Source organism: Ptychodera flava, chromosome 1, assembly GCF_041260155.1.
Source record: "Ptychodera flava strain L36383 chromosome 1, AS_Pfla_20210202, whole genome shotgun sequence".
NCBI classification, from domain to species: Eukaryota; Metazoa; Hemichordata; class Enteropneusta; family Ptychoderidae; genus Ptychodera; species Ptychodera flava.
The window spans coordinates 32873859-32899887 of NC_091928.1; the positions used below are offsets into that span (position 1 = coordinate 32873859).

The window sequence follows — 26029 nt, forward strand, 5'->3', positions numbered from 1 at the left end:
TCAAAAATATGAAAATTGTCACAATAACTATGTGACTTGTGCGTTGGACCAGACTGTCTTTCAACACTATTTGAAATACAAAATCTTTGAAAAATAAAAAAGTGATACTGTATTCAATCAACTCTTTTTTAAGGATGACTTTTATTTCTGGCAGGGAACAACTTCTCAAAATATTCTCTGATCACGATATTTTCTTTCTTTCATAAATTATGAATGTCAGATGATTTATTCAGTGTTGTTTGTTGAAAATGCGCTTACACTACACCAAGACTTACTCCCTTTCTCTCTCCCACACAGAAACACAAACACTTACAATACACACTAGAATAACATATCTCCTACCAACTTTTTGACGTGAAATAAGTTTTGTAACGAGAGGATTTTTTTTTTGGTTTACAATAATAATCTTGCATCATGTTCAAATTTGATAACAGCATTAGCAGTAATTCACATGAGTTTGTTGTGCGATAACTGAGCAGTTTCTGTTCCTTTATATTGATTGCATGCATGCAGAGTACAAGCCATTTTTGAGCAATCTAAATTTGATTACACTTTTAATTTACGCAACTGGCAGTTTAAACTTGCTAGTGGAAGCAACTTAGTTTCTGTTCTTATCAGTAGCGTTGTAGTAAAATTATCGTAAAACCGGATGTTAAATAACACCTGGTTCTTTAGATAACATTTCATTTTCTTTGAGATTAACTGTCTCAATTGGTTCTTGTATACTTCTGCAAACAATGATGCTAAACTAAAATTGTAGTTCATTAAAACACTCTTGATGTGAGGGCTCAGAAACTAGGTTCAGTCTTTCATGTTCCACATATGATTTCTGCTTACAACAAATAATAGTAGCAGTAAAATGTTCAGTTCAAATGTCCCCAGATCATTTTGACATATTACTGTACGGTATGTTCGATGTTCCACGCACACACTCAACCCAAATGAAACAAGATCGTATCATTCAGAAATGGCACAGGAAGCACACCAGACGAATACGTTATGCAAATGGATCCCTTTTGGATGCATACTATTAAAAATATCTTTCTTAAGAACTACCAGTGGTTGTGACTGCACAGTATAGGTGTAGTAGGCTATAGTTTGAAACAGGGTCATCCTGAGGTCACATTTGCTGCAGTAGCACTACAAGCTACCAACTAAAGTCAGTCAGACACTTTTGTGTCTCAAATGAACTTCAGAGTAAAACCACTAAAACATTTCAGTGAGGTGACGTATTTATCTTGCAGGCTTGACTGTAGGATAAACAACACACAGCTTCAATACAATAACTGTCTCTTGTTCATCAAAACATGTTGTTTACAGTTATGCCCGTCATAAAAAGCTTCTCTACCACACCCTGTGTGATCCGCAAACATAAAAAAATAAATTATGTGAACAATTTTACACATTTTGCCATTATATATACTACATGTATCTGTATATAATTCACCAGAATCGTTAATGAGTAAACATTTAACAATCAGGGTCACTGTACATATTTTGCGATTGGAGTTCTAAACAAATTACGTAAAATATGGCAATATTTGACATTCATAACGTATTAGACTATATGAGATAAATTTAAATTTTCAATTTTTACGAAGCAAAAGGGCGAAAACTATATTTACTCCGTGCTGACCAGGCCTTAACCTTTCAGCACCAAGGTTTAGTCCAACCGCCCTTGTTATCAACACTGATAGGGGACTTGCTTAGGATAGGGGTGAAGAGGTTAAAATGAGGCCACACAAGCAGCAGTATGGGTCAAATCGTGAAAACTTGCGATATTGTAAATTTCCATAAAACTGCATTCTACTTTATTGCAGTATCTGTCTCACCCCTGTAAAATTCTTGATTCTTGCAAGCTTAAAACCGGACTTCTGATTGTCACAAATTCTCTGACCTGCTGTTGGCTACTTTGTAGCAATAGCTGACGTCCACTCTTCCAGTGAGTGACTGTTTTCAGCCGACTAAAGATTACCGTGTCGAAATATGTAAGAAATCTTCGCATAACATAACATAACATATCATAACATAAAGTAACATAATAACATAACATAATGTAACATAACATATCAAGCTACTGTATGATTAACCTATCTTAGTACTTATAGGAGCAGTCGGTATATAATTGACTTTACCATGCATTACAGAAAAAATGTCAATGATAAAATTAGTTTTTAAATAAAAAAAGCATTTACGTAGATTTGCAGGGGAGGAAGCCATGCTTGGTCTCGCTGACTGTTTACATGGTAAAACCAAACGTACGAAGCTTAGCTAAAGAGTTGTGTTTTTTAAATGTGATAGCAGGTTCAGGCAAAGTGTCTGAAACTTTATGTTTTCGAACAACATTGGCATTTCAACATAGTTTGAAAATCCCAATTTATATCGATCCGTTACAAGTTCTATACAAAAGAACCTTAAATCTTCTACACTAAGGTGCGTAATAGTGGCTAATTAGAATTTTGTCACGTAAACAGGCCACAGAATCACAAAGTTGCCAGGCGACATGATGATAGTAGCATTCCATTAATCAAATAAGAAGAAATACATTATCCATTTATTTAGCATTGTGTAATAACAGTGTATTGATCGGACCTATCACAACAACACTTATCCAACGGGAAGTGCTGTACGTAGAGCACGTAAATGCCGTAGTTAATGATCAATTAAAACAATGCATTCGTAATCTCGACACTTCTAGTTATTCGTAATCCAGGACTCTACGATTACGCATAGTAGCAGAACATTTCATTAGCGCGCAGTCAAAAATGAAACCTGCATGTATGACATACTTTACCACCATCATCATGGTCCTTATGTCACTGCCCCATGCATCCTCTTACAGTCACTTGACAGGTGAGTTTTGCAATAATTCTTCTTTTTGTTGACAGCAATTTATTGAAGTTTCACATTCTGTTTGCACATGAAAAGACCTCGTAAACAGTATCTGTCCGATGTTTCTACTGCTCCCTATCCTAGCATGGATTTTAGTTTTGTAGCAAAGTGTGTCAGTAATGAATATATGACATAAAATCGTAATTTGACTTGGAAACCTCAACGATCGCAAATGTGCATGTTCAAGGTCTGTGCTCAGACGACAAATGCAAACATCTTGGTAGTACAGATAGAGTAACGTATCGGCTGGGGTGTCTTTAGGTACGAAAAGAACACTTGAACAGATCTTAGTATGTTTAGCAAACAATTTCCAGAGCTCATTCAACCAATTATTGAGTGCAGTTATAGTGATTTATTAAATGACTTCCAATGTGTACTGTTTACTGCATCCGTGACGATTAGAACTGCAAAGTTGTTAGAGAACAGACTTGATAGCTTGCTTGGCAATGTTCAATAATAATTAACCAAAACAGTGCTTCGAACACGTATTCGGAAAAATCACTGAATAACAGCTAACGTAAAACCAGCATATCAGTGCGATCACAGGTCACAAAGAGATGATGTTTGTTTTTCAAGTTGCCAATGGTGATTCTACAGTCCTATTAACAAACAGCCAAGGTAGATATCTCCATGGACCTAGACCATGTATAAGCCTAAGAAACGCAATAGGAACAGAGCCCTCACATTTTTATTTTGGTTACCGTTTAGTCAGATTATTTATTCTAACTGACTGCATTCGTAAACATTTCTCAGCCATTTTCATTCTTGTCGTTACGCGTGTTGCTGGCACAAGGCTTCAACTTGTGGACAATGGTGAGCGCAACAGTCAGTCCGTTTTTTTCCGCTTCAATTGTAGTCATGGCAGCGAATCTTGCAACGTCATTTGACTTTATTTCAAAACCATCTGAAAAAGTGCATCACCGATGGATGTTAAATCGAGAAAATGAACTAATGGTGTATCATAAATTAGGGCGAAGCAAGTATGTATGCTAGATGAGCGAGCAAACCCGTCAGCTATAGCTCAGGGCCATGAACTCATAAATGTAGATACTAATATAAGGTTATTCACAAAATACCGGAATTTATATCCTAGTACATCGTGCAGTGGAGGTATAGTTCCGGAGCGGACTCTTTACGGGACATAAATCCCGGAATTAAGTGAATAATGCTTGTATCATATGCCTTTTCAGTTCAATTTTAAAAAGTTATTATGATACATCTACCATCGAGAACAATAGAAATTTGCGTGCGCTAAAAAGCCGTACGGAACACCCTTTCCGTAACACGTACACGTAGGTGCCCAATCCCCCCGCAGCTGTATCTGCGCGTTTACTGTTGAACGGTTTCAATGGACTCATTCGAAGAGTGCCAGAACAGTGCGGACTCAGATATCCGAGACGCGCCAAAATCGATTTTCCTTCGTGGGTGGTATGGAACGCGAAAATTCAAAAAAAATCACTAAATCTAGCGCTACACATTGTAAAGAAATATCGCCTGTAGTTCATCGAGAATTCAACTTATGTTAATTATAACTAGGCGAATTGAAAGATAAATACTTAGATTTACCAAATCGTACATTATTTAGTGTCTTATTAGTTTATATCGCTGAAAATCGCGAAGTCAAAATGTTGTCTCGTGCGTTTTGACAGAAAATACAACTCATTCACTCCTGAATTTTCCGGTCATGCTCATTACATGTTTCTTCTCCAAGTTTGATTTTGTCACTGTCCTTTTACACAGACATACAACTGAAACGCTATGCCCTCAGTTTTTTAGCGATAAGGCCGTGAGACGGAAATGTTAACTTAAAACGGCACTGGCAGGTACAGGTAGTCCTTGCAAATCCCTAAAATAACAGCTAAAGCGCATGCGTGAAGGTTGCCCTCTAGCGACGATACTCATTGTAGCGTTTCTCAAATATAATTTTTACTATAACCCAAACGGGATTTGAACCCCCACACACTCACGGCAACATCGCCTAGCTGCTAGGCCTCACACAAAACCAGTCGGCTACCGTTTACCGTTTCTCCCGTTTTCCTGAATTTTTGCGCCGGAGAAAGTATCTCCCCTATAAAAGTGCAGAAAATTAAGCATAAAAATGAGGCGATTTACTGAAGCCTTGTATCTCTAAAGTGGCCAATATGAATTTACTAAAAAAGCATAAATGAACTATTACTGAGTGTCACTGATTTTTCTGAAATGCACAATTGTGTCATAATCTTCAAAATCGGCGCACAGAATAGTAATGTCATAATCTTCCAAATCGGCGCACAGAATAGTAATATTTCACGCACAAAATACATTAGCGTTCTTGGACGCGAGTGATCAAGCTGACGTTTCTTTGTTTGGACTCTAACAATGCTGGCGCCACGAAATACCAGCACAGTATCGACGACATGATCTCACTCATTTACACATTTACAAGAATTACCCAGTAACTTATTTTCTCATGGAGGTATTCTGCGTACTACCCCCATGTTCTATTGTGTTTAAACCAATTTTGTGTTTCAACCAATCGTAATATTGAGCCGTTGTTATCATTTTAATTTATTCATAGCGTGGGTTTGAAACAAAAGAATTGTAGCAAGCCACGCACGGGCAAGTGATAATTTCTACTTTTGTAATCTTTTCTAATGTCGGTAAATCAAAGTATTGTCTTATTATATTCTTTATGGCGTCGGCATCCGACATAGCCAAGATATTGTATAAATAGACACACTAACTCAGAGGAAGGGAGGAGAACTCAAGGACCGATAACCACGGTCACTCTCTTGTGGAGTGACCGAGACAGGACATTCACTCCGAAACTACGGAGAACTTGGACCACGGTCACTCCTCTGTGGAGTGACCAAGACTCAACAGAGGACAAACTAACTTGGTCCGACTGACACACGGGCAGATTCATGTATCGTTGACTGCGCCGTCAGGCGTAGTCATGGTTCCGTATTCAATAAATAAGTTCCAGTTATACATCAACACTCGTCGTCAGATCCAGCTTCTTTCCTTCACGTTATGACATGGTGGAGATACCAAACCCGGTGCGAAGACTGACTTTGGGTCGTCAGTCACCTCTCGTCGCCAAGCGAGAAGCTCTACGATCAATTCCCCGAAGCACCAGTCACCATTGCCAAGCCGACCACTTTGCCGACGAGCGAGTTCCCCGTGTGAGTAAATCATCTACGATCCGCTCTCAAGAAACTATGAACTTGAAGATTCACATCGAGCAATTCCCCGAAGAAGGACATCTTGAAGACGAAGAATCCACTCTTCCTGTGACGAGGAAACGGGCCACCCATAATCAACGATCAACAACAACCATGCAGTAATTCTATGATGCGATCAGTAAGTTTGAAATTTAGAATGATAGGTTTGTTTAAATGATTGTATTTTCGATTAATGTGAAGACTAGAATATGCTCTCTGATTTCTTTTTAATTTTAAAAGGCTCGTTAATCGCATACCTACGTCAAAGCAATACATAGCAAATCTTCGAGCCTACTACACACGCGGGATGGAATACTGAAATATATTAACGCAAATACAAGCGGGTTGGGAAATAAGGAAATTTTGAGTACGATTCTTGGCTTTCAATATTTCGATTATATTGCCATTTCGAAACTTGCGTTTGTATGTAATCACTATGGGAAAATGTTCAAACGACGAGATCCCTGAATAGAATTACTGAAAGGAAATTAACCAACCTCGGTAACTTTACAAACCAAACAGTTTTGACAGAACAACGACCAATTGAAACGAACTATACAAGCGCCAGAAAAAGAAACTGAACTCAAGGTACCTCAAGAAGCTAAAGATTACCTTACGGACATAAAAGTAAAGACATTTTCTTTGTGCGCTAAGAACAAATAACCATGAGAATAAAATAACTGACTAAAGAAACAAGGACTCGAAATGAACGAACAAAAATACCAAAACATTTACTTTACTGTCTTTTTTAAAGAACGTACCTTACAAAATCATTTTTACTTGTATTTGTTATAACTGTGACGTTTCTTAAGTGTTTTTATCAGCTGTTGAGTGACACATTGACATTTGCTGTTATTTTATCGTGCGAGATCTCGTAGTGTAGGGTAACAGCCGGCTCCACCATACTGCCTGATGCCACACTCTCACTGGCAAAATATGTATCACGATCCAGTACGATATCGAAATATGAATTTGATCTACATTTTGATGCATAGTATATTTTTTTCTTTAATTTTTATTTTTAGTTACGATTGTGTATTTTTTACGTTGCCTCTCATTGTCAACTCATGCCTTTAGTTATGCAAATTTCCCTTTGTATGAATTCAATAGTTTTACTTTCGCTGAAAGCCTAATTTGACAACGTTCATTTTTGCTGCTCTCTCAACACTTTAAGAGTGTTAGTCCAACAAAATATCATTTCACACACTTTCAATCACACGTTTCCGTACGACTGAGGATCTATTTGAAAGCCATTTTTTGCAAAGATTTTGGAACACCGATGCTTGGTCTCTATTTCCGTTTTACGCTAAGCCAGCGTGTTTTTCTTGTAAGTAAGATTTACGAACAGGAGGAGGTCAGGGGTCACCGACATGAGCGTGCACCACTGATCGTGTTGCTCCGAAATACCCAGTAAAATATACAGCACAACCAGTATTATCCAGAACAGTTTTACCACTAAAGGACATATAAAGTAGCAAGCATCGACTGAAGGAGTGAAAACCATGCCACCGAAAGGAAAATCAGGTAAAGAGAGCACAAAGACAACTCATCGGAAGACTCTCAACTTCAACAGCCATGCCACTGCCAGAGCACGTGACCACCAACAGGATAATTTGGATCGGACGGATGACGAAGAGCAGTCGAGAACAACCGACAAGATGCACGACCACGGCAAAGGTGAATTCGAACAGTTCGTCAAGGCCACCCTCCAAAGGATGGAAGAAAAGATAGATAAAGTCACAAATGAACAGAAACACTTCAGAGAAAGACTTGTAAGTATCGAGGAAAAACAAATAACTTTGAAAAGTCATTAGAGCACTCGGCCAAGGACATCGACGAATTGAAGAACGACCACGTGGTCACAGAGAAACGCATCAAAGATCTCGAACTCATTATCCAGGCTCTTGACTCCAAGCTAAAAACAACCACTGAAGAAAATATCCGTTTGCAGCGGTACTCCAGAAGTTTCAATCTCCGCTTTGGAGGGATACAAGAGAGAGAGGGAGAGAACTGTACACAAATATTAGCAGATCTACTTGAAGATAAACTTGGATTCGAAAACGCCACCGCCATGTTGGAAAACGCACACCGCGCGCGCACAGGAAAGGCAACAGCAAACAGAAGGGGAGGTGCTGGTCAACCGAGCCACATCATCGTAAAGTTCATGAAGCGCCCAGAGCGACTGAAGGTGTTGATGAAAGCAAGACGTGCACTCGAAGGATCAGGCATTTTTGTCACGGAGGATCTGTGCCCCTCTGACTACAAGCGAAAGTGTGAACTAGGAGACGTGATGAAAACAGCCTATGAACAACGTAAAAGGCCAAGATTCGTAAACGGCAAACTCTATATCAACGGTAGCCAAACGATTGAACTACAGCGCCGCGGAGCAGAACTGTAGAACTGACTGTTTGCATCTGAATTGCAACATGAACTGAATAGTTTGCGCCAGAACATGATAGTGATACTTCAGGAAAGTCTTGCGTTGTTTGTGTAGTTTACACTGTAGCTGGTCAACAGATTATGTAACTTTGAAAAGTATGTGTGGAAAGCCAACTGTTGTTAACGCTTTCGGTTTCCTATTTATTTGCTGTTCTTTCGATCGACGCCGTCCGGTCGAATACAACCTTTAAAACGATACACGCAGATTTTCTAATCGAGGTTAAACTGTTATTGAAAGAGTTTCTTATTATTGCTGTTTTGTACAAAATTTTACTATTGTAATGATGATCAGGGTAGGAGCCTGTGTCTGAGACATGGTATATAGACCCACAGGTGTTTATGGGTCACGTCTGTGGTACCATCAACCACAGACACTTTGTGTTTGTTTTTCTAATGTAGTTTTGTCAGGTATTTATCTGATTTATGTTTGTCCGTTTAGTCCTGTTTTGTGTTTGTTCTGTTTTTATGACAAAAAAGGAGTTATGAATACTAAAATCTGGGAAAACATGAAAGAAACAAAACTAGATTTGGTATGTCTAAAATCAAAGTAATATCATTGAATGCTAGGGGCCTCGGTGGGTACAAAAAACGGAAAAAGGTATTTAAATGGGTGAGAGACAGTAATGCCAACATAATAATGTTTCAAGAAACCCATAGCACATGTAAAACTGTGAAACGCTGGTCCAGTCAATTACGGGGACATATGGAGTTCTCACATGGTACAAATCTCAGCAGGGGAGTTATTACGATCTTTAGGAATATTAATTTTGATATACATAAACTTTATTCAGACCCAGAGGGGAGATTTCTTATTATCGATGCTGTTATAGATGAAAAACACCACATACTGATTAATTCTTACGCACCTAATGACCAGACAAGTCACATTGCCTTCTTGGGTGCACTTTTCACACAACTAAATGATTTTATTACAGATCCAGAGAGTGACATCATTTGGGGATGGGGCCATAATCTTGTACGAGATATCAATCTTGACAGATATGGTGGGAATCCAATTCCTTGGAATGATTCAATGAAAGCATTGGAGGAAATCCTAGAGGCATTTGATTTGATTGACATTTGGAGAGTTTTAAACCTCACAAAAAAGCCTACACATGGAAACGTTTCAACCCTACCCTAGTTCAGAGTAGACTAGATTATTTATTATTAATGATAGCTTGCAATCAGTGATAAGTAATGCCACAATTTAGCCCTGTATTTTCTCGGACCATTCAGCCATTGTGTTGACATTACAAAGGGAAGAAATCCAAAGAGGTCCATCTTACTGGAAATTCAACAATAGCTTGCTGAGAGATACAGACTACATAAAACTAATAGAAGAGAATTTTCCTCAGTGGGTGAATGATCAAGAAATCGTTGACCTGGGAACAAAGTGGGATTGGGTTAAATTTAAAATTAAAGAAATGACTATGAAGTTTAGCAAAAAGAAAGCAAGAGAAAGAAAACAAAAAATCTTTCATCTTGAACAGAAATTGAAAAAGCTGGCTGAAACCTTGGCAACAAACCCCACTGATGATACTACTGATCAATATCAAAGCACACAGGATGACCTCCAGACTGAGTTGGATCATATTATTGAAGGGTGCATAATTAGATCCCAATGTAACTGGTATGAGTATGGGGAAAAAAGTAACAAATACTTCCTAGGGTTGGAGAGGGCACATGGAAAAAAATCTGAAATAAATAAGTTGTTTTCCATGGAAGATGATACACCTCTGAACGATATTAAAACCATAAACAATGAATATTGAATTTTTATAAAGAATTATATACATCTAGATCTCAGACTGGTGACCCCACTGCTACTGCAGAAATTGAGGATCTGTTTTTAAACAATCCAAGTATTCCAAAACTTTCTCAGGAAGAGTCTGATCTTTGTGAAGGTTTGATTACTTTAGATGAAGCATGGATAGCTTTGAAAGAAATGCCCAACAATAAAACGCCAGGCAATGATGGTCTCACGGCAGACTTTTATAGACATTTTTGGCCTTTACTTGGCAATCACTTAGTGAATGCCTTAAATCACAGTTATCAAAAAGGGGAATTCTCTACATCACAAAGACAAGGAGTGATCATTCTCTTGGAGAAAAAAGGAAGAGATCGTAGATATATAAAAAATTGGAGGCTCAATGCAGACTATAAAATTGCTACAAAATGTTTGGCTAAAAGATTACATAAAGTGTTACCAAAAATAATTCATGAGACACAGTCTGCATTTGTTAAAAATAGATACATTGGGGATGTGATAAGACTGGTTGAAAGTATTATGACATATACAGATGAGAGGAAACTACCCGGACTTCTACTAACTATAGATTTCGAGAAAGCATTTGATAGTCTGGAATGGAAATTTTTGATAAATTCATTGAAGTCTTTTAATTTTGGAGAAAGTTTCATAAAATGGATAAAATCACTGTACAGAAACATCTCCAGTTGTGTAATGAATAGAGGTACATCCACTGGGTACTTATCATTGGGCAGAGGTGTCAGACAAGGAGACTGTATTTCTCCGGCTCTCTTTATTCTGAGTTTGGCATTGTTTTTGATTTCAATGCGTAACAATAACAATATTAGAGGTATAAATATAAATAATCAACAGATAAAAAATGCTACATTCGCAGACGACTTGACATGTTTCTTGCATGACATAAAATCTGCAAAACATCTCTTTGGTCTTCTTGAAAAATTCCATAAAGTTTCTGGTCTGAAGATCAACTATGATAAGTCTGAAGCCATGTGGCTAGGTACTATGAAAAAATCGAAGAAAACTCCCCTCCGGGTAAAATGGCCAAAAGGCCCTATAAAAATTGTTGGTGTTTATGTATCACACGACCATGAGATAGCTGGCAAGCTGAATACTGTTGGACCAATAGAAAAACTACAAACTACCTTAAACATGTGGAAAACTAGAGATCTCACCTTACTTGGTAAAATTCAGATAATTAAATCATTAGCCCTGTCCCAAATTCAATATATTATGAGTATGACTATGGTTCCTAAAAACAAACTAAAAGAAATTAACAAAATGTTATTTCAATTTCTATGGAAAGGTCCAGATAAGGTTGCCAGGTACACAATGGTAGGAAATGTAGAAAATGGAGGACTAAGAATGCCAAATATTTTTGCAATGTATAATGCCACAAGAATAGATTGGATCAGAAGGTATTTTAATGAACAAAATAACCACCCATGGAAACTATTTTTTACTAGTTTACTAAAACCAGTTGGAGGTTTAAAGTTATTACTGAAATGTAATTTTAAAGTAGAATTACTGCCATTGAAAATCACTGGTTTCTTTTACAGTATGTTGAAAACATGGGAAGAGTTGAATTTGAAAATACCACACTGTGAAAATAATTTGAATCCAAGAAAAACTATTTCATGGAATAATAAGGACATTTTGATAGGAAAATGTTCTATTTTTCACCAGGATTTTGTAGATGCAGGATTCCTATATTTAGAACAATTGTACAACGAAAATGGCCAAAAGCGGGACTGGGATTCTGTACACAATAATGGTATCCCTCAATCATCCATTTGAAATGGTTTGGACTAAAAAGTGTTATCCCAGCCAACATACAAGTGAATCAGCAAAGTACAGCTGATGATGAAGATGAAGTAAAAATTGTATCGAAACACAGGTCAATCAGTGTGGAACTGTGTAATATAAAAGTAATCACACAGCTGATTAATGACATTAATTTTATACCACCAAAATCAGAACTGTATTTTGAACATGAATTTAAAATCAATGTTACTAACTGGAACGAAATTTATCATCTTCCATTGAAGGTAACTATCGACTGTAAGTTGAGAGAATTTCAGTTTAAAATTTTACACAATATCCTGTATACGAATGCTAGACTGAGTAAAATGAACATACCCACAGTTGATAATGCTCTTTGTTCTTTCTGCAAGAACAAAGAAGAAACTTTACTCCATATTTTACATGATTGTCAACATGTGCAACTATTTTGGGAAGCATTTTTCATGTTATGGGGACAAAAATTAAAATTGAGAGTAAGACCAAAAATATACTAGGTGATCCCAAACTTTCTAGTATTGTGAATTTCCTACTGCTTATTGGTAAAAGGTACATTTATATTTGTCGTTGTAAAAAGACCTTGCCTAACTTTACAGCATACAAAAGATTTGTGAACTCTATACAAAAAACTGAGTATCACATTGCCTTGAGAAAAGATAAATTTTTGCCCATAATAAAAAGTGGAGAATTTACAGTACTAATATCCACCAAGACCCTAGCACAACAGACATACACAATAATGATGTATGATCACTACTTTATTGATTTGTGTAATGTCTTTTTTTTCTCAGATTTAATGAGACATGTATTTGAAAATTTTTGATAACTCCAATAAAAACGTTAAAAAAAAAAAGATTTACGAAACAGCTTTATTTATTATAATGCTGACGGCAAACCAAGAGATGGTCACAAGAAGACGCACAAAGTCCGCCATCCGAATGCCTACACGCTCTTTAATATTATTCTTCGAGGCCAGACGAGCCCAATTATTACCCGCCAAAGACGCGAGGATTATTTTTAAGGTTAATAGTGATCATGCATTTTACGATTATAAATCACACGTGTTTCAGACTTTCTTTTAAAGAAATGTACTTTGTCATATTCTCAACTCAGAGGGAACGGACGTATTATTTTGAAAATGAGGTCATTTTCTATTTCGAAATTGGCCCATGTCATAATCTTCCAAATCGGCGCACAGAATAGTAATGCCATAATCTTCCAAATTGGTGCACAGAATAGTAATATTTCTGCACGCTCACAATACATTAGCGTTCTTGGACGCGAGTGATCAAGCTGACGTTTCTTTGTTTGGACTCTAACAATGCTGGCGCCACGAAATACCAGCACAGTATCGACGACATGATCTCACTCATTTACACATTTACAAGAATTACCCAGTAACTTATTTTTCTCGTGGAGGTATTCTGCGTACTACCCCATGTTCTATTGTGTTTCAACCAATCGTAATATTGAGCCGTTGTTATCATTTTAATTTATTCATGGCGTGGGTTTGAAACAAAAGAATTGTAGCAAGCCACGCACGGGCAAGTGATAATTTCTACTTTTGTAATCTTTTCTAATGTCGGTAAATCAAAGTATTGTCTTATTATATTCTTTATGGCGTCGGCATCCGACATAGCCAAGATATTGTATAAATAGACACACTAACTCAGAGGAAAGGAGGAGAACTCAAGGACCGATAACCACGGTCACTCTCTTGTGGAGTGACCGAGACAGGACATTCACACCGAAACTATGGAGAACTTGGACCACGGTCACTCCTCTGTGGAGTGACCAAGACTCAACAGAGGACAAACTAACTTGGTCCGACTGACACACGGGCAGATTCATGTATCGTTGACTGCGCCGTCAGGCGTAGTCATGGTTCCGTATTCAATAAATAAGTTCCAGTTATACATCAGCACTCGTCGTCAGTTCCAGCTTCTTTCCCTTATGTTATGACACTTGCATATTGAGCCAGAAAGGGAAAAAACTTACAAGTATCACAGCTTCAAGGCTATACCTGAGTTCAATTATTTTAACAATTATTGTTCTAAAAGTACAGGTTTAATTAATGATGAGGTTATGCGATTTACCTAACCTAAAATCGTATTTTTTATAAATCTTTTACAATTTGATGCAATAAGTATCTTACAACAATACAAAGACAATAGGCCCTATAAACTTTATTTTAACTCTATAGCCATGATAGGTATACGCCTCTTTTCACAAGGGTCAAACACAAAGAAAACTTATACACAGAAGACAGAGTACAGGATAACAACAACATTACAACACAGACAGGTTTCATGTAAAAGTGTCGAAAAAGCTTTGTCGATAAAATTTGTAACAAGCCTGCTTAAAACCTCTAACACTTGTACAACTTCTTATTGCTGAAGGCCAATTGTTGTACAGGTAATTACTCAAAAAGACTGCTTAAATAATTCGGTTCTCGCAAATGTAACTTGTAGAGCTTTATTACTAATAAATCTTAAATCTTTGTGGATATTTGTACTTCGTTGTTATATCCCGGATGTATGGAGGAGACTTTCCACAACATACCCTTGTAAACAGACACTATTAGGTTGTACGTATAGCGATGGGATAGCAGATACCATTGTAGAAGTGTAAACATTTCAATGGATGAGGTACCAATGTCACAATTCAAAATCAGTCGCATTGTCCGCTTTAAAAGACAGTTCAAGTGATCCATATCCTTTTGACTACAACGACCCCGAATACCGAGACCATAATCAAAATATGGTAAAGTGAAACTGTTATAAAATTTACGCCTTGCTGAAACTGGTAAAAATGCTTAAATTCTGGCAAGAAGATACAGATTACTCTTTATTTTTCACAATACTACCAACATGTGATGTTTATGATAAATGACTCTGAATCTTCCACACCAAACAGCTTTTCGCTTTCTACATTTTCAATATCACTGTCACCATCTTATGATGGAACTTTGAGTTCATTTTAAACCAAAATTCATAAAATTGCAGCAAATCTAGATTGTAATAATGATTAATGTCTTTAATGGCAATAAATCATTGTTGTAATGACATGTCAAAAAGAAATTTAAATGTTTCAGTCTTGTCACGCATAACGTTCACTGGCCGTCAGTCCATGTAGTGTTGATCTGAAAGAATAAGTTCACACCACTTATTAATATACATGCATATTAAAAACCAGCAAATTTATCATTTATTATACATATGTTTTAAAAGTATTTGTCAATGATTATTTATCAAGTCCTCAGTCAATTGTTAGGACAATTTAGTGCGTAAATTGTATAAAGAATGACACTCTTTGAAAATTATCACTTCAATGGATAAACATGCATGATATATTAACAGATATCAGTAGCAGATATTGTTATATAAAACAGAATTTTCACAAAACATCCTTCCATATCAGCTGTTCTGTGGAATCGTCCGACTTAAATGCTCTCATTTGTTTCTGATAGGATCTCATCTCACAAACTTAATGCACATCCGATGTGAACTCCCAATAGACTCCCTATACTTGATATGAACTTCAGCCTAATTAGTATACAGCATCGCCCTCTAGACTATCATTTTCTCTAATGTGTACAGGTGAAGCTAAAAAATAGTCACTGCTATGGCTAAAGACGCGGGTCATAGGAAGGACTTTGTTTGTTCATGTTTATTTGGGTTTTTTTCATGTTTAATACTACGTCACATTGTAGACACTCAGAGAAAAATCGAGAGAAGAATCGGAAATCTTACCTGAAAATGCAAGAAGGTCGTTATTGACGATAGACTATAACAGGTATGGATTCAGAGACGTATTGGAAGCCATCGATGCTGGTTTATTAAGTAAACTATAGCTTTTTGTCAGGAAAATCCGTCTCCGAACTCGGCTGTACGTGCGTATAGCGGCTATTCCATTTCCCGACTTCCTATGTTTCTAATGCATACCAAAGCGGCCATCGCCGTATATCGAACAGCAAGTGACTGTGGCTCGAGGGTAACTTGCATGGTATTGTTTTTGAAATACCGCGACGGTTATAGCTATTCTGCATGATAATACATCAAGTAAGCGACAGAAGATTGTCAACTTAATGCTTCTCTAACAAATAACTGGATTAAACGACCGTGATACAAAATATGAATATTGTGAACGAAGTTATCATCAATTATATCGCCTGGAAAGTTAATGTAATTCCGGTTTTCGGGTGTCTGCATTTCATACGCTATCGTACTGTCAAATGACCTCCTCCAGAAGCGATATTCACAAAATCTATTCCTATACATAAACTGTTACGGAAATTACCAAAATTGTTCAAGATAAGGCCGTGAGACGGAAATGTTAACATCAGAAAGCAGGACATAATACTGACAACTTTCTCCTAACGATGCAATCCACTATCGTCAGCAATGTCAATTTTCTTTGGGCATATTTACATTATTTAGAGGAGGATTACTGCATGAACGGTCAATTTTGATCGGAGACCAGTATTCTTAAAATAAGATTACTTAAAATATTCGATCTCAAACTTACTTGGCGAAATTAAACGAAAATTTGGAGAGCTCCACCTACCTGAACCGTCACCCAGTCAGTCTGATGTTGCTCTGAAGCGCACGCCAGGACCCATGGCAACGATGGAATTTGGCATAAGCATGCTTAGCAACAACGGAAAAATCGCATATCTGCGTCCGCACTGGAACATGTCTCGCACGAGCTCTGTATGTACGTGTGTAGCACACAAACCACACTACGCAGAAATTGCAGAAGCGCGTCCGAGATAGCATTCCACACTTTCGCTATGAATCAGAAGAAAAATTGTTGACATTGCACGAAAACGGACATTAGCGCGGCGCATCGCCCCCCACTTCGCGTCGGGCGATACGCTGCGCCAATGTCTTCGTGCATCCTTTGCGGTATTTTCGTAATAACCTCATAGTATTAGCATTCATGGTAATGTCGTTTCTCTCTTAAAAAATAGGAAAAGTCAGAATAAAAAATCTGTCTACAGTTTTAATTTTTACTCACAACTTTCTTGGCCTGATCGCAATATCAATTATGCACATTAGAATTAAATGTTCACGTAAGAGAGAAAATGTTGATTTCAGTCGTGTTAAATTGGCACAGGCGTTTTGCCTTTATGGTATCTTCCCGTTAACATACTAAACATCAGTATAAGAGTATAGCCATATAAGTATAAGACGTTTTGTTAGAATACATTAATTCCCTGCGACAATTTCAATGTTACTTTCTGTCAATATTTGCCCGCAACGATCTCAGTCTTCGTTTTGTGTCTACTCTCAAAAAACCTCACGGCTTTTAATTATAAGACACCTCTCTCTCTCTCTCTCTCACTCTCTCTCTCTCTCTCTCTCTCTCTCTCAAAACACACACACACACACACAAATACACACACAGCGAACAAACGTGGTACGACGAAAGACATTGAAAAGACCATGATTGATCGGTGCAAGAACTTTGGTAATTCAACAGAAACAGAATGGTATGACGTCATCTATCAATATCCAAAATCGCGTGCGTTTTAGCTTTGCAATTCATTCATAGACATAATTGACCATGAATGGAATTTGAAATACACCATATCGATTTACATGGTATGATATCCTCACCTGGTGAAGAGAAAAGTTCCCGCATACACAATAATGTATCAATACCATTAAACTTAGTTTTGTCAAATGGATTGAACACGACAGCAATGTCCTTGGCGATTGTCGTATGCTATGTATGTACACATTACATTAGCACATACTGTCTATGTTTCGTCTCGTTTTTAGACCGTCCCGTTTGAATGTTTTTAAGGACATTCATTCACTGACAGGCAATTATGATGATACCTTTGCAGGCAATTAATCTTAGTATGTGTGAAACAGTCTGACGAAATAGATTTGAAGTTTTAAAAAGAATTGTGGATAACTTGGACGGTCGAAAAAATGTATAGCTGCCTTGTATAATTTCCGTTCGTAATAAGTTAGCTTTATTTAACCTAGTGAGAATCGAATTAAGACTTTTTATTTGTGAGTAGAGAGATTAACTCTAAAGCCTTGTCAGTGACAATACAGTTATACATGACATGCCAAGTGTGACCGGTAGTTGTTATTTAGACTGATACATTATGTTGTATATTCATAGATCTTGCTTCCAGAGATAATCCATGCACAATAAATGCCAGCTACTGTCTTGTTAATTTCTGTGACCTCCAGCATACTCAGCTTAAAATATAGGGGCAGGGATTCTCATAAAACATAAATATGAACTAACTACCTTAAAATAAAAGCCTTTGTAAATATTTGTTTTTCAAGGGATTGCGAAAAAATTTGGTCAACATTTAAAAGAGCCTTCGCATGTAAAGACGAGTGTGGGCTTGAGGAGGACAGCTATTCAGAATACGTAGAAAAGACACATCAAGTCATTCCTGAAGATGCGGTATGGATAGAGTGAACACTATGTTGAGGTAACACAGAACAGATATATGTCTGTCCTGTGTTACACACACACACACACACACCCACACACACTAATATATAAATATATATATATATATATATAATATATATATATATATATATATAATATATATTATATTATATATATATATATATATATATATATATTATCACAAATGACTTCAAGAATAAAGTAAAGTTACATGCATCTAGCAATCATTATATATGCATCTGGCAATCATTATATATATATATATATATATATATATATATATATATATATATATATATATATATATATATATATATATATATATATATATATATAATATATATACCAAAACTTGTTTGTATCTCTCAGAGGGGTAAAGTGCTCGATACAGGGATGCAGAGCAATATTACAATAAATATGAGAACACATCAAGTATGTTTGGTACCTATTACTTGAGTTTCACGCATACACGCGATCGTCAGATAGGTAGATTTATTGTATGAAATTTGCTTCAGGTGCTTACATATAAGTATAAGGTTGGGTCAAACCATTTGGTATGGTGGGTTGGATTGGAATTTGACAAGTAAAATTTGGAGACCAACTCGGAACGCTTGTTTAAAAGGCTGGACTTCTCTGCATTGATTATGAATAGCTTCTCTGTAAGACATAGGTTGCATTTCTTTGACACATTTGAGTAAGTACTTGCTTTCGATAGGATTGACCACGATATATCAAATGGTTGTCCTTAGATTTCAAGTGACAGACATACCGGTATTTTGATATTTCTGTGCTGTTGGCGTATGCCTTACTTCGGAAAGATTGGACATGTTTTGCATAGCGTGTTTTAAATGTGTTGTCAAATGCGTGTGTATGCGTGAAACTCGAGTAATAGGTACCAAACATACTTAATGTGTTCTCATATTTATTGTATGTATATAATATATATATATATATATATATATATATATATATATATATATATATATATATATATATATATATATATATATATATATATATATATATATAATTACACTGCATAAAAAACCCTATAATACTTACTGTATTTACATGGATTATTGCCTGTATTTTAGCTGAAGAGTGCATATACAGATGAATACAGTCAATAATCCATTTTTTGTATTCAGCAAGTCTGTATTCATGTGGATTCATGTTAATTCATGTGAATTATACTATAATACAGTCAACCTATTCATGTGAATTTATCTGAATTATTGAGTTTTCATGCAGTGATATATATATATATATATATATATATATATATATATATCCAAGTATACAGATGTCCTCGTTGGTAATTACAGTGCTCGATGCTGAGCAGAGCCTTATAAATAAAGAAATTATTTCAAGTACAAAGTAATGAAATATATTACTTAAGTTTCATGCATACTGCAATCCTCAGATAGAAGTGAAAGGATTACTAACTTGACACTCTTACATATGTGATTGGGATAATATTTGTTTTGCTGGCGACATTTTGTTTACAAGACCAAAGTATCAACGGAGGACAACGCAGAGAGGGTTTACATATTGCATGACTGATAACACCTGCAAGACGCGCTACACTAACCACATGTAATCGTTTCGCAACGAGAGATACAAAAACATACCGAGATGTCAAAGTTTGTATGGAATTAAAGACGCAAGGGCCAAGTCTCTGACATTTCGTGGACAAGCGATGTAATCTTTGCATATCAGAAAAGCTGCACATTATCAATGCTGACAAATAAACACTGTTAAAGAAACGCTCTGAGTTGGTTTCAAAATGTCGCCACCAAAACAAATATTATTTATCAAATTAAACACCACCTACGAATAGAATGGTTCGTCCCGATCACAATGTAAGAGTGTCAAGCTAGTAATCCTTTCACTATATATATATATATATATATATATATATATATATATATATATATATATATATATATATATATATATATATATATAAATATATATATATATATATATATATCCAAGTATACAGATGTCCTCGTTGGTAATTACAGTGCTCGATGCGAAACGATTACATGTGGTTAGTGTAGCGCGTCTTGCAGTAATACTTCTATCTGAGGATTGTGGTATGCATGAAACTTAAGTAATGTATTTCATTACTTTGCACTTGAAGTAATTGGTTTGTATAATATATATATATATATATATATATATATATATATATATGTAAACAAAATCTATTTCAAATACAAAGTAGTAATATCACTATTATTACTTATAATATCTGATACATATTATAGCAATGCTGCGGGTACGCTTGTTGATAGCGGGTGGTATATACTTGATTATCGGGAGGGATAGGTTGGATAGCTTATTGATGTACACTGCCTAGTCTCCTTGTTTTCTGTAAGGGCAAGCTTTCCATGAGACAGGCTCAACGTAATATCCAAATAGGTTACAATCTTCCGATTTGTTTTGACTTGTATGTTCAGCCAGACCTCTTTGAAAGTGTGGCAATGTCTATATTGATTGTTTAGCTTTACTCTAAGATATTTTTGTAAAGGTTGCTAACCAGTCATCCCTGTACAGACTGATTTGCTGTTTATTTCATTCTTTTGGAGCAAATTGAGGATGCAGAGCGACCACCCAATCACTGGTGAATCATAACCTGGTCCTAAATGAGAAGATACAAACAAGTTTTGGTATACAACGCTCCTAAGTCATTGTTGAGCACTGTCATTATTCTCCGGACCAGCAGTCAAGTATGGAACGAATTTGCTTTAAATACTCCATGAAGAACATTCCAATTCCACCTGTGAGGGAGTATATGAAATATCTCATTGCAAAGACAGAAAGCTTCATAAAACGTGTCAGATGGCGAGTATACTTTTTTAAGAAGAAAGGCAACGAAGATGAAGAACCAGTCCTCGACGACCATTATGGGTTAACTCACGGAAATCACCGCCCCATATCGAGGAGTTGAAACCGTTCGAAAATGACCTACTACATATGATAGAGAACTTGAAATTTCGAAGGTTAATGACACATTCCTCAAAGGCCTTGGTCAGGACATCAAGAAAATCAAATGCTCGAAAAAGGTATTCATCCCTGCTGACAAGACACGCAATTTCTACGAGGTTGAAGTAGACCAATACCAGAAGCTGTTACGTGAGAACATCACTAAGTCATATAAACTTGCGGACGTTGACGTATGTAACAACATTAACATGGAAGCACAACAGATTGCACATGACCTACATATTGATGAAAGAATGGACACACTGTCTATGAAACAGGCATTCATAACGCCGAAAGACCACAAAGATAACTTTATGAACAACCCAAAATGCAGACTCATCAACCTCACGAAGAGTGAGTGGGTAGAGTAAGTAAACAAATCCTTGACAGAATAAATAATACCATCAGATCAATCACAGCTGTAAACCAATGGAGAAAGTCAACATCAGTCATCCGCTGGTTTGAAAACATAGAAGACAAGATGCAATTCAAATTCGTGACATTCGACATTGTGAATTTCTACCCATCTATCTCAGAATCCCGCTACAAAAATCGCTTGAATTTGCGACGCAACACACCACCATTGCAGATAGGGATGTTGATATCATTATGCATTCAAGGAAATCACTCCTTTTGATGACTCTGTACCACGGATGAAACGTGATAGCACCAATTTGTATACGTCACAATGGGAAATTATGACGGAGTGAGGTATGTGAACTGATGGGGCTTTATATTCTCAACATACTTGCTTCATCCTTCGATAAAAACAATATTGGTCTATATAAAGATGACGGCCTGGGTGTAATCAAGAACGCCACTGGCAGAAAAGCAGTAGAGAGAATGAAAAATGACTTGTCAAAGACGTTCAATGACGTCGGCCTGAAAGTAACCATCGATGTAAACAGAAGTATCGTGAACTTCCTTTCATAACTCTAAACTTGAGCAACGGCCAATACTACCCATACAGAAAACCTAACGACAACACGATATATGTCAATAAGAAATCCAACCACCCTCCCTCCATAATTAAACACATCCCCGATACAGTTGGAAAGCGCATCTCCTCCATATCCAGCGATGAGAGTCTGTTCAACAAGGCATGCAGTGATATTTACAGTGAAGCACTTAAGGCCAGTGGGTACGATGACCAGCTAAATTACACACGTGTTGACAAGCCGGTAAAGAAAACAAGGAGCAGACAGCGTAGAATTACATGGTACAACCACCCTACAGTTAGAGTGTGAAAACCAACGTCGGAAAGGAATTCTTCCGTCTCCTTGAGAAACATTTCCCAAAGGATTGTAAATTACATAAAGTTCTTAACAGAAATACAGTCAAATTAAGCTACAGCTGCATGCAGAACATGGACAGTATTATAACATCACACAACAAACGGGTCACCCAGCGCAATGATGGAAAACTCACTGACGTATGTAAGTGCCGCATCAAGACCAACTGCCCACTCCAGGGGGCTTGCCAGTCTAAATCCATAATCTATAAAGCTACTGTTACGAGCGATGCCAATGAGGCGAAACATTTCATCGGTCTAACTGACAACACATTTAAAACACGCTATGCAAATCATGTCCAATCTTTCCGAAGTAAGGCATACGCCAACAGCACAGAATTGTCAAAATATGTCTGTCAATTGAAATCTCAGGACAAACCATTTAATATATCATGGTCAATGCTATCAAAAGCAAGCATTTACTCAAATGTGTCAAAGAAATGCAGCCCTTGCCTTACAGAGAAGCTATTCATAATCAAGGCAGATAAATCTAGCGTTTCAAACAAGCGTTCCGAGTTGGTCTCCAAGTGCCGACAAGAAAGCAAATTTTACTCGTCAAATTTCAATCCAACCCACAACACCAAATGGTTTGACCCAACCTGATACTTATATGTAAGCACCTGAAGCAAATTTCACACAATAAAATGTATCTATCTGACGATCGCGTGTATGCGTGAAACTCGAGTAATAGGTACCAAACGTTATCATACATGCTGTGCCTGTATTGCCATTCTTCTATTGTTCAGACGGTACTGATATGAGCCCATATTTTAACTAGTGAAAATACGAATTATATTTTCACTGTAACCGAACTACTTACAGCGACGCGCACGCGTGACCTTCGCTGTATGCGCATGCATGACCTCCGTTACATATAAAACAGCTGAGCGAATAAGACAAATGACAATCCGAAACGTCATTATGATTATGGTCAAAATTCTGTTGTTTACAGTTACTTCATGGGCATTGCACTTAGGCACAAGTACAGTTGTACCAAAACATACAAACAAACGTATTGAAAATTTGTATAATTTGCCGACACCTGTCAATTCACGGCCGGTCCCGTGGCGGTGCACGGTGCAGTGTTTTCGTGTCGTCTACGCTGCTGAAGATTACACCATGGATGTATGATTACACGTAATGATATCGGTTGACAGAGCATCATGATAGAATCGCTTCAGACAAGTTTCCTGTTGATGAGCTTAAAGTATCTGGGCGGTGAATTACATCGTTTACAGTCGTAAATGAGCCACGAAAATCCAACCGCACTGAAAATACTCGCGACAGACAAGGTTGAAGGTGCACATGATATTTCCGATTTGTACCTGTCAGTGCACAGGTCATGATCGTGTCTGGTGGCACCGATGCGGTGCGGGTTTCAGATACAATGTACCATCTAGGGAAGTCAAACTTTCGCTTAGGTTGTTAAAGGAAGTTTAGTTCTATTTAGGCAAGCCAGGAACGAAAATATACGAGCAGACGACGGAAATACCTTTGAAATGTTTTATTCGTACAGCAACAAAATCACGAACGAGTTACGACACTACAGCTTACAGTGTACTCACTTCATGTTTTCACTAATCCGCTTACTGAGATGGTAAATTCGGCATATTTGACGTCTGGGAACATGTATAATTCTTCGAGATAAACTGACTGGTACGGGTATTATATCCACTGTATGTGCATTCATAGATGTCGCAGAGCTGCTTGCTCTCAGCTGTTCATACTCGATAGAGTTTGAGCGTGGCGCGAGTATTTTGACCCGATTTTGGCGGCCTCATAACTTTCACGCAGGGATGAGATTATGTATCAAAACACGAAAACACACCATTTTACAAACTCCCGCCTATGTTTTACATCCACCGTCATTTTAAACTAAAAATAAATCTTCTTCAAATTGTGAAAACCTGTGTCGACATCGTAATATCTAAATTGTTTGCTTTAAAAATGCTCCATTAACCCTCCTTTGAAGTGGAATGGCCCAATAGCGGAATAATATCAAGAAGTGATACGGTTGTCATCACTCCTTAGCAACCAACTTTTTATAAGTACAGCCTGGAGGAAGCAAGGTCGATTTCAAGTTGATTTCGTCGCTAATTTCGGAGCGTCTGTAGGAAAACAGTCATAACCAAAGCATGCATGTATGATAAAGGGGTTATTACACGAAGTTAGGGCGATACCGCGTCGTGTTCTCGTGATGTGTCCGTATTTTGACTCGTTGCTGCGCAACGAGTCAAAATACGGACACATCACTCGAATACGACGCGGTATCGCCCAAACTTCGTGTAATAACCCCTAATACTTGATGTGTTCTCATATTATTGTAATATTGCTCTGCATCCTACATCGAGCATTTTACCCTCTGAGAAGATGCAAACAAGGTTTGGTGTGTGTAAATATATATATATATATATATATATATATATATATATATATATATATATATATATATATATATATATATATATATATATATATATATATATATATATATATATATATATATATATATATATATATATATATATATATATATATATATATATATATATACACAAAATGTATACAATGTGCCCTCCCGGTTATCACCATAATGGCTTTATGGCAACCTCTGAACTTGGGCACAGAGTGTACGGTTCACATTGTTGAGGATTGAAAATATGGACTCACCAGAGTGCTCCAACGGCAATACATACCATGAGCGAAGCATAGTGCCAACAGTGAACGCCCCTTATATTACGCAAGAGGCTGCCCAAACAAATCTCAGAGTGCGCTAACTACTATTAAAGCAGTGAGCGAAATACACAAAATGTATACAATATATATATATATATATATATATATATATATATATATATATATATATATATACATATATATATATATGCCGAAAGCAGACTTTTATACATGATAACACACTTACTTCAAGTACAACAAGTAATATCTGTCACATAAGTTTCGTGCACTCTGCAATCTTCAGACTGAAGAATGAACATTACAGGATGCGTGAAACTTAGGTAACAGATATTATTATTTTGCAATATAAATTATATACTACATTTTATAATTATAATAAGAACACAAATTACTTCAAGTACAAAATAATAATATCTGTCACTTAAACTCCATGCATCCTGCAACTTCAAACAGAAGTGAAAGGATTCGTAGCCCTACACTCTCATTTATGTTTTCCACGTAAAA

At 36.8% G+C, this 26029-nt stretch overlaps 2 long non-coding RNA genes across 2 annotated transcripts in view; one reads left to right on the forward strand and one right to left on the reverse strand.

Annotated features, from left to right (window-relative positions):
* Window positions 1-2723: 2723 nt before the first annotated feature.
* Window positions 2724-26029, forward strand: part of LOC139135690 (uncharacterized) — a 26684-nt gene continuing 3378 nt past the window's right edge. Inside the window, exons 1-3 of the long non-coding RNA XR_011553020.1 lie at window positions 2724-2853; window positions 17509-17593; window positions 18411-18534. This is a non-coding gene — a long non-coding RNA (uncharacterized lncRNA). The remainder of the gene's footprint in view (window positions 2854-17508; window positions 17594-18410; window positions 18535-26029) is intronic.
* LOC139137657 (uncharacterized) lies at window positions 15111-16772 on the reverse strand. Its single transcript, XR_011553439.1, has 2 exons — window positions 16666-16772; window positions 15111-15241 (listed from the first exon to the last, which is right to left on the reverse strand). It is a non-coding gene; the product is annotated as an uncharacterized lncRNA (long non-coding RNA).